At 41.7% G+C, this 10845-nt stretch overlaps 1 long non-coding RNA gene across 1 annotated transcript in view; it reads right to left on the bottom strand.

The window, feature by feature from the left end:
* Nucleotides 1-9360, bottom strand: part of LOC104988840 — a 20978-nt gene extending 11618 nt beyond the window's left edge. The window contains exon 1 of the long non-coding RNA XR_825290.1: nt 9265-9360. This is a non-coding gene — a long non-coding RNA (uncharacterized LOC104988840). The remainder of the gene's footprint in view (nt 1-9264) is intronic.
* Nucleotides 9361-10845: the final 1485 nt, after the last annotated feature.

Genomic DNA, 10845 nt, shown 5'->3' on the forward strand with positions numbered 1-10845 from the left:
CAGGAATTCACACCAATGGAGCTGGCCTCTAGAATTTGTCTTCTTACCCACACTCCACCAACAGTTTGGTGAATTCTGGCCTGTGGGCCAAATTTGGCTTACTGCCTTTTTCTGTCTGGCCATGAACTATGATTAATTTTAACTTTTACAATAATTAAAAAATAATAATAAAAAGAAAAATTATATTTTTGACATGGGAAAATGATATGAAATTGAAATGTCAGTCTATAAATAAAGTTTTATTGGCACACAGCCATGCCCATTCATTTACATATCGCCTGTGTATGTTTTCCAACTAAAGAGGCAGAGCTGAGTAGTTGTGACAGAGTCTGAATAGCTTGAAAAGCTAAAAATACTTAAAAACCTTTACAGAAGAAGTTTGCTGAGCCCCGCTCTACTGCCTTTCTATTCTAGCTTTGTAGCTTATTAGTTGGGTGGCCTTAGGTAAGTTCCTTTACTTCTCTGAGTCTCAGATTTTATAAATATAAAATGAGATAAATAATTGCTCCCTTGCAGCACTTGTGAAGATTTAACATTTGAGGAAATATTTGCAAAGCTCCTAGCACACAGTTCACTTCATGTAAACATAATTTCCATTTCTACCACAGAAAATTTTATGAAAATATTGTTATCTAAGTTGTCCCTCAGACTATGAAGGCCCTATTTGGTTAACCAGCAGATTTTTCTGGTGGGTTGGTCTGGAATAGTGTTTACATTCTACAGTTAATGGTGGGCCTAATTGCCTGTTAGCTGCAGATTCCTTTAAAGTTGGGCAAGACACAGGAAAGCAGAGAAAACAAACGCATAGAAACAAAGCAGCATGGCAAGTGTCAGGGGTAGTATGTGAGAAACTGGAATCAATATTCAAAATGCATGCATGTCTCAATTTTTCTTTGTTACTGTGTCACTGTTTTGAAAAGTCTAAATTATGCTTGCAAAAACTTAACGTATGCATACATATGTATGAAAGTATACAACTTAGCAGGGATGAGACAGGCACACACAAGAGTAGGTTTTGCAAAAGCAAGTAAAGTAGTAAAATTCACTTCCTTACACAAGTGGAGCAAGAGGTCACTGCAGCAGACCCTTCTCAGGGACATCCACAGATGGGTGGGAAACTTAAAGGACGCTCTGCTTTTCTCTTACATCCATCTCCTTTCCACATTCCTGTAGTCCAGGCTGCCTGCATCTCTTTCCTGGTTTATGGCTTCCCAACCTGGCCTCCCTCCTCTCCAGTGGTTTTCAAATGGGCTGATTTTGCTTCCCAGGGGGTTTTTTTTTTTTTTTAATGATCAAGAGGATGCATCTGATATCCATTGGATACAGGTCAGGGATGGTGATAAAATCTTACAATGCACAGCACAGCCCCTCATCCCCAACAAAAAACTCTCTAGACCACAATGTCAGTAGTGCCCAGGTCCCTGTTCTAGTCATTCCCCCACAGTGGGTTTTCAATTCAGCAGCCAGAATGACTTCTACTTTCTAAAATGTAAATGTGGGGAGTTCCCTGGTGGTCCAAGGGTTAGGACTCAGTGCTTTCATTGCTGTGGTCTGGGTTCAGTTCCTGGTTGAGGAACTACGATCCCAGAAGCTACTCAGCTTGGCCCAAGAAAAGTACGTGTGATCATGTCACTTCCTTGCTTAAGAGCCTTTATTGTGTTCTCATTGCTTGCAGGCTAAGACCTGAATACTTATTCATGATTATAAACCCCCCTCGCCTGTTTTTTCCCCTCATCTCTTTTCCCGTCCCACTTTTATTTTGTACATGCACCTTGTCCTTGCTCTCCTACAGACGTTTCATAAGCTGTTTCCAAAAGCTGAGTCACTGCTCCACAACCCTCTTCACCTTTTCCTGGCTGATTTCTATGCATTTGAGTGGTGTCAAATATCAACTTACAGGTTAGCTACCCTGGACGGCAGCTACCATCTCTCCAACATGATCCTTAATCCTGTTCATTGTAATTGCTTGATCAATTATCTGCATTTCTATTTAGACTCAATGCTCTTCCAGGGCAGAGACTGTGTCTGTCTTTCTCACTATTACACGTGCCATGTCTGGCACACAGAAGACTCTCAGTAAATACTGATTGATGGATGGAGTGCTTATGCCAGTTTGTTTATATGAAACAGTCTATTTAGAATGTTGTTAAGATACTTCCAAGTATAGATAGTTCTGATATTTTATATTTCGGGATTGTGATAATACTGATGTGCCCTGTAATTTTACCAACTGAAAACTAAGAAAAGGAAGTAGAAATCCAAAAGGGTGGAATTTGAGCAACGTAAATTGATAGGCTGTTCTAGGTACTTTGGAGAGGAGGGAGGAATATTGGTTAATTTAGTAAGTTTCAAAAATAAATTAATTTTAAAAATCACTAAATAATGGCTCATGTTGTTGTCAAGATCTATGGAAGGTCTATGTCTTGACTTTGCTTGTGGGCTGTGAAGTTAGCCCACCACAGTTTCATGGATGCTGGCAGAAGCCATAAGATGAGGGTCAGATACAAAAGGTTTTGTTACTCGCAGCACAGCTGGAGGCATGAGCTTCTTTGTGTCTGTCCCCCTTGCTTGCAAGTCCCATGTGGGTATTGTGGAGTGGCCTCATTAGAATTTGCACATGCTGCAGGTTTATGGTGCAGCTGAGGATCCCCATGTTTAAGAAACTTCCAATATTATACAGGGGCCATTGGCAAATCTTCCCAAACTTTGCCTTAAAGGGGGGGCATTACCTTTTTATTCTCCAGATAAGGAACAAATCTGTTTTCTGCCCTGGAGGAAGACACTACTTCTAGTTTTCAAGGTTATACGCGATACAAACATCCTTGAGTAGACAGTCTGAGACAACACCTGTCACAAGACATTGAAACACCATGGAGATTCACCACCTCCGCCTGAGAGTCACCATCATGCACTGATCTGTTAATGCTTTTAGAATAAGCTTCAGAGTCAACTTTTTTTTTACCCTTTGAAGTTTGAGGTAACATTTCCTTGTATATTCATTTACATGCAAGATAGATGGGATGAAGAGAAAACGTAGAAACATGCCTGGGTATTTTCTGTATTAAATTATTCTTGAACATGCATAGACAGAACTCCCTGGCAAACATTCACAAATGCATTTCTCTGGGAATGGCACCAGCCACCAAACCATCATGTCCTATTGATTCCATCTCCCAAATATTTCCTGAATTCACCCATCCATCTTCACCTCCATTGCTATCACCTTGTTTCAGGCTGCAGTTTTCTCTCTTGGGGTTAGAGCAATGGCTTCCTAAGTGGTTCTTCCCGTCTGCTCTAGCCACTGCTTAGCTAGTCTCTCAAAGCCTAGTTTTCTGATCTCTAAAGCAGGAATAGCAACATTCCTACCCCATAGAATTTTTCGAGAATTACATGGAAAAAGGCAAGTCAGCCTGACAAGTACTGAGGCTCAACTAATGTTAGCTCTCATGATTTACTACTTCTATATGCACAGGCCCTGAATTCATATTCTCTAACTTTGATTTCTTACAACCATCATGTACTCTGAGGCAAAAAAATCTTCAAAGTGAAATCACTCCTTATGAATGGAATCAAGTAAGGCCAAAGTATTTTCGGCTGAGAGCTGCTATGCAAAGAGAAGGGGTTTGAAATTGGGAGAAAGGATAAAATAGATCAGCTGATGCTTGCCCTTTGAGGAAATAGAATTTGAACTATTTTCCTGTTGTAAGGCAACTCCATGTAGCTGGGAATGTACGTTTGCTAAGCACATCAGAATTCTAAAAAAATGATTTGAAAGCTTTTCTCTATTCTGTGATTAATTGAGTATGTTTGGGCCAATACAGGAGGAATAAAATTACCACATCACTATATGTATGTGAGATAAAATATACGATTAAAAATATTTATTATACTGATGTGGAAAAGAATAATATGTTAAACAGATAAGCATGTAATAATGCATATTTTCCCCATAAAATTTAATTTATCCCTTGGGCTGGGCATAAACTTTCCTGTTGAACAACTTGCTTTCCAACTACAGATTGCTGAGCTAAACTGCTTAGTTTTACAGCAAATTGATCACTACTGTAATATTTCAGGAGCAAAATGATCCTCACCAGTCAGTTTGATTTCAAAGGCCAAAATTTATAGTTTTGTTCCTGATTTAGTGATAAGATTTTTTAACATATTGAGCATTTTATCACCCTCTATCAGGACACGGAGTTGAACTTACAAATGAAAAAAAAAAAGCCAACAAAAGAGGAACCATAAATAATATACTACAGGATGACAGAAGAGTTTAATATTCCCTTTGGACCAGTGGGAAATTACTCAGATTTCTGTCCTTGTAAACATATGTCCTGGTCTCTATGGAAGATGTGTTATACAATCTTTATGCTCCTGAAAAAGCAGTCATAGACAAAGCTGAAAACTCCAAACCACAAGGACTTTGCTAAAGCATAAAGGAGAGTTTATTACACGTATGCTCCCCCATGTCTCTGTTCAACTTTATTCAAGGTAGATAAAATGTAGTTATTGGACACTTTGATATGTTGAAAATAGGTGCAGACATTTAATGATGGGAAAGTTCATGACTCAGTAAAGATTGCTCTCTAGCTGGTAGCTTAGGACAGAAAACTATAAAATCAAATTATGATAATCACTGGAGTCAGGAGAAAAAAGCAGGCCCACTGAGCTCTATTTACTGAAATTTTGACTTCATTATACACCACCTACTTTTCAAGCACAAGGAACAGATTTTTGACAATCTCAGTAGATTTGCAAAGTAAACTATTTTGTGATTACTATGTGAATTTTTGGGGGAGACAAGTTTGTAAGGGAAGGGACTGGGGCTAGATGAAACATAAAATCATAAAGAATAAAAACAACCTGCTTGCACCACAATCTACTCACATGGATCTGGAATTTACCTTTTGAAGAGTTGGTTTGACATTAAAGCAGTGAAAAGAGATGTGGTTGTCTTGGTTTTTACCACTAAAAATCATTTTTTCCCAAACAACATTTCCATCACATAGCAGTGTCTACCTGTCTTGACATAAGAGTTAAACCATTGATCTGAGGCTTAAATAGGATTTTGAGCTGCAATGGTCTATTTTATCACATGTTACTTATGTGTTGAGTCAGCAAGGCCAAATACACTTCTAGTAGACATCAAATCTAGACAGCTGGGGTCTGCAAGTTCTTTATTTTTTAGCCTTCACTCAGATCTGTGTTTCAGAGGGAAGGGTCAACATTTTCTACCTGTGACATTAAGAATATCTATGCCTTGAACAGTGCCCTTGACTGAAAAATCTTGATGATGATTTTATACGGAATAGCAGCCCTTGGTCTGTCAAATTACACAGCTGCTGGCACTAACAGGATGCCTTCCTTTTGGTATGCTTGTTAATATTTATAGAGTTCTTACTCCGTGCTTCATTGCCTTTTGTTTGCTAAATATTATTTTTTTTCTTTTAACCATTCTGTAGCAGTAAGGTATTGCTATACAAGTTCAGTGACGTATACATAAGCATTTGTTATTCCTGCTTGAGGGTGGCCAGTTAAGTGGCCTTTGTCTGGATTGGTCCCATATCTGAGTGTCAGTTAGGGCCACTGGGTGATAGATGATGTGTCTCTGCTCCATGTCTTGCATCCTCTGGCAGGCAGGCAGGTCCTCATGATGGTGGCTGAAGGCCAACCAGGATACATAAGACTCGTGAAACCCAGACTCAAACTGCCATCATTGCCAACACATTCTATCAGCCAAAGGAAGTCCAAGGTCAACCCAGATATAAAGGATTCTTCTTCTTTACTGAGAAACACTGTAAAGTGATCTGGCAAAGGGTGTACATACTGAGATGAAGAAGAACTGGGGCCCGTAACTGAGACTGTCATCAGTTCAGTCCCTCAATCGTGTCGGACTCTTTGCGACCCCATGGACTGCAGCACGTCAGGCTTCCCTGTCCATCACCAACTCCCAGTACTTGCTCAGACTCATGTCCATCGAGTTGGTGACGCCATCCAATCATCTCATCCTCTGTTGTCCCCTTCTCTTCCTGCCTTCAATCTTGCCCAGAATCAGGGTCTTTTCAAATGAGTCAGTTCTTCACATCAGATGGTCAAAGTATTGAAGCTTCAGCTTCAGCATCAGTCCTTCCAATGAATATTCAGGACTGATTTCCTTTAGGATAGACTGGTTGGATTTCCTTGCAGTCCAAGGGACACTCAAGAGTCTTCTCCAACACAGTTCAAAAGCATCAATTCTTTGGTGTTTAGCTTTCTTTATGGTCCAACTCTCACATCCATATGTGAGTACTGGAAAAACCATAGCTTTGACTAGATGGACCTTTGTTGGCAAAGTAACGTCTCTGCTTTTTAATAAGCTGTCTAAGTTGGTCATAGCATTTCTTCCAAGGAGTAAGCATCTTTTAATTTCATGGCTGCAGTCACCATCTGCAGTGAATTTTGAGCCCAAGAAAATAAAGTCTGTCACTGTTTCCATTGTTTCCCTATTTGCCATGAAGTGATGGGACCAGATGTCATGATCTTAGTTTTTTGAATGTTGAGTTTTAAGCCAGCTTTTTCATTCTCCTCTTTTACTTTCATCAAGAAGCACTTTAGTTCCTCTTAGGTTTCTGCCATAAGGGTGGTGTTATCTGCGCATCTGAGGTTATTGATATTTCTCCTGGCAATCTTGATTCCAGCTTGTGCTTCATTGAGCCCAGCATTTTGCATGATGTACTCTGCATATAAGGTAAATAAGCAGGGTGACAATATACAGCCCTGATGTACTCCTTTCCCAATGTGGAACCAGTCCATTGTTCCATGTCTGGTTCTGTTTCTTCTCGATCTGCATACAGATTTCTCAGGAGGCAGGAAAGGTGGTCTGCTATTCCCATCTCTTGAAGAATTTTCCACAGTGTGTCGTGATCCACACAGTCAAAAGTTTTGGTGTAGTCAATAAAGTAGATGTTTTTCTGGAACTCTCTTGCTTTTTCTATGATCCAATGGATGTTGGCAATTTGATCTCTGGTTCCTCTGCCTTTTCTAAATCCAGCTTGAACATCTGGAAGTTCTCAGTGCATGTACTGTTGAAGACTTGCTTGGAGAATTTTGAACATTAGGTTGCTAGTGTGTGTGAAGAGTGTAATTGTGTGGTAGTTTGAACATTCTTTGGCATTGTCTTTCTTTGGGATTGGAATGAAAACTGACTTTTTCCAGTCCTCTGGTCACTTCTGAGTTTTCCAAATTTGCTGGCATATTGAGTGCAGCACTTTGAGACTATCATATAGCTCACTAATTCTGACCATCATGCTATGAGTTTAGGTAGTGTTATTATTCCCATTTTGCAGCAGAGGAAATTAATGCCTAGGATGCTTAATTAATGCTGTAAACAGAAAAAAAAATATCTCCAGCTGGAAATTGAGAGAGAATCTGGGCACTTGTTGCTGCACTAGGGAATTTGGTTGTAACAAACAGAAAACCTGTAGCTTGTCGACTTTAGTGTTTGAAAATCTCACATCATCATTGTGGAGTGGGTATCAATTTTAGTTTGCAAAGTGAAATGCACAATGGAACTGTATTCTCTGGATTTCAACCTAATCGTTAACTTGGAGCTCCCATTCTGCTGAATTGTTAAACTAAGTTCTTTCTGCAGATTACCTTCTGTCCTGGAGATTTGTTATTGTTTCTGGTTGCTGAGTGTCTGAGTTCTCAAGTCTGAGGAACCCTCAAGTTTACAAAGCTGAGCTCACCTCCCACTTCTGATGAGGGAAAAGCACTACATAAGTGCTTCCCCAGCCTCCTTGCAGGTTCCAGATTCTGTTGAGAAGCTTGTGAAAGGAAAGACTGCACAGGATCCATCTGACTGTAGTAAAAGCAGTGCTCATATCTAAGTAGAGGTAGAAGCTATTCTGACATCAGTGTCTGATGTCCAGCATGGTTTAAATGACAGTGTCTGTGCCCAGTGCTGGCTGTAGGATGGGTCATCTTGGGACCAGCCTCACAGTTCAGTTTTAGGCTATTCTGACTGCGTACGTGTGTGCTCATTAGCTTGATCATGTCTGACTCTTTGTGACCCCATGGACTGTAGCCCACCAAGCTCCTCTATCCGTGGGATTTCCCAGGCAAGAATACTGTAATGGGTTGCCATTTCCTTTTCCAAGGGATCTTCCCAACCCAGGGATTGAAGCTGCATCTCCTGCGGCTTCTGCATTAACTGGCAGATTTATTTATTTATTAACCACTGAGCCACCTTGGAGGCCCTTCAGAACTTTTGAGAGATTCTGTGAGCTACAGTGGTTGTGTTAGTTGCTCAGTTGTGTCTGACTCTTTGCAACCCCATGTACTGCAGCCCACCAGGCTTCTTTGTCCATGGGATTTTTCCAAGAATACTGGAGAGGGTTGCCATTTCTTCCTCCAGGGAATATTCCCGACCCAGGAATTGAACCTGCGTCACCTGCCTAGCAGGTGGGTTCTTTACCACTGAGCCGCCAGGGAAGCCCATTTTGTATTGGGGTACAGTCAATTAACAACATTGTAACAGTTTCAGGTGAACAGCTAAAGGACTCGGCCATACTTAAGCATGTATCCATTCTCCTCCAAATTCCCCTCCCATCCAGGCTGCCACATAACATTGAGCAGAGTTCCCTGTGCTACATGTAGGTCCTTGCTGGTTATTGATTCTAAATAGAGCACAGTTTAAATGTCCATCCCACTTGCTGCCTCTCTAGTGGGCTATATGAAGTGACGTATAGGCCTCCCACCTCTGTGACACCACAGACCACCCTTCCCTCTTGCTTAAATTCATCTTCTCCAGCCTGGAAGGAGTCTCTTCCCATTCTGGAGAAACGCCCTTTCCTACATATTTCAACCAATATATTAATACTTAGGGTTTGTTTTCTTTTTTTTTCCTTTTAGTAGAAAAATTGGTTTGTTTTCAAACCTATTTTAAAAGTCACATTTGTTAACTGCAGGATTTTGAGAAAAGAGAGCCTGAAAACTTTGAGGACAATTTGTGTTCTGTCCTGACCTGTCGACCGCAGATCCGATGATCTGATTAAAAGTGAGGAAGCCAGTGAGGCAATGCAGGGAGAAAATTCTCCTTTTCCAGAGGGTGACATCTTACAGGGTGTATGTCGGGACCGCTGGCAGAACTGGTCCACTATTTTGACCTCACGCCCCGACATTTATGCCTCTTTCTGCTCCACAGAACCCATGTTCCTGCTGAACCAAACCATCACGGACAAAACCCATTCACAATTCCCAGGAAATAAAAATAGAACTTACCTTTTTTGTCATCCCTTTGTGCTTCCTCTGGTGTCACTGGCTCACAGGCTGCTGCATGCAGAGACCTTGAACCCGGCCACTGAGACCAGAGTTCCTGGCTCAAAATGGCGGCCCCGGCCCCTCAGCCTGGGGCCGTGCGCAGAGGTGCGGCGCTCGACGCTCCATCCAAGATGGCGGCGGGGCTGTGTGCTGAGGCTCCGCGCCTGCGCTGTGAGCTGCAACCTTGAGCCCCGTAACCTGCCCGCCAGAACTCCGCCTGCTCCCCTCTGCTGGTGAGACCTCACAGAGCAGCCCGGCCCACTGCCTCTCCGGCAGGCCCACTGCCTGTCTCTATAGTGGGAACTCCAACCCCTCCATGCCTTGATCAGACCACGAGGCTTTCCTCTGCATCTTGACTGAGCTTGTCTCCTTCCATTGTCCCGAGTGTCACAGGGCAGGAGGACACTTGAGGTAGAACTGACTCCGGAGGGTCGTAACAAAAGCAGATAACATGTCTCCAGTATCTCTTTGCTCCCATATTTCTCTGCACTATTGTTTTCTCTGTCTGATGTGTTCCTTGTTTACTGGTTCTTAGAGACAAAATCCTAACTACCCTTAAGAAGAAAAGCAGGGATGCGTCGGGCAGTGGAGTGGTTGACTCCCCACTTCCACTTCAGGGAGCACAGGTTCCATCCCTAGTGAGCGAACTAAGATCCCACGAGCCAAAAAGAAAAAGAAATGGAGATGGTGTGGGAATGCATATCAGGAACTATGTAATGTTTTAATGTCTTTGTGTGCTGATATATTGTAACTAGACTTATTTTGGAATTCACTTTGAAATATATAGATGTATCAAATAGCTTTGTTGTGTAACTGGAACTGATATAGTTATCAAAACAAACTCAGAAAAAGAGATCTTTTCTCTTTCAGGAAGGGTTGAGGGGAGGGGGAATTGAATGAAGACAGTTGAAAAGTACCGACTTTCAATTGTAAGATAAATAAGTACTAGGGTCGTTTGCCAACAAAGGTCCGTCTACTCAAAGCTATGGTTTTTCCAGTGGTCATATATGGATGTGAGAGTTGGACTGTGAAGAAGGCTGAGTGCCGAAGAATTGATGCTTTTGAACTGTGGTGTTGGAGAAGACTCTTGAGAGCCCCTTGGACTGCAAGGAGATCCAACCAGTCCATCCTAAAGGAGATCACTCCTGGGTGTTAATTGGGGGGACCGATACTGAGGGTGAAACTCCAATACTTTGGATGCGAAGAGTTGACTTATTGGAAAAGACTCTGATGCTGGGAGGGATTGGGGGCAGGAGGAGAAGGGGACGACAGAGGATGAGATGGCTGGGTGGCATCACTGACTAGATGGACATGAGTTTGAGTAAACTCCAGGAGTTGGTGATAGACAGGGAGGCCTGGCATGCTGCGATTCATGGGGTCGCAAAGAGTTGGACACGACTGAATGACTGAACTGAACTGAGGGCTGTTCAACACTGATAAGTATAATTAACACTGCTGTGTGTTTTATGTGAAAGTTGAAAGTAAATCTTGAATTCTCATCATATGGAAAAATATATATATTTTTATTTCTTTCATTTTGTA

This window comes from Bison bison, unplaced genomic scaffold (assembly GCF_000754665.1).
Source record: "Bison bison bison isolate TAMUID 2011002044 unplaced genomic scaffold, Bison_UMD1.0 scf7180017864143, whole genome shotgun sequence".
Lineage (NCBI taxonomy): Eukaryota > Metazoa > Chordata > Mammalia > Artiodactyla > Bovidae > Bison > Bison bison.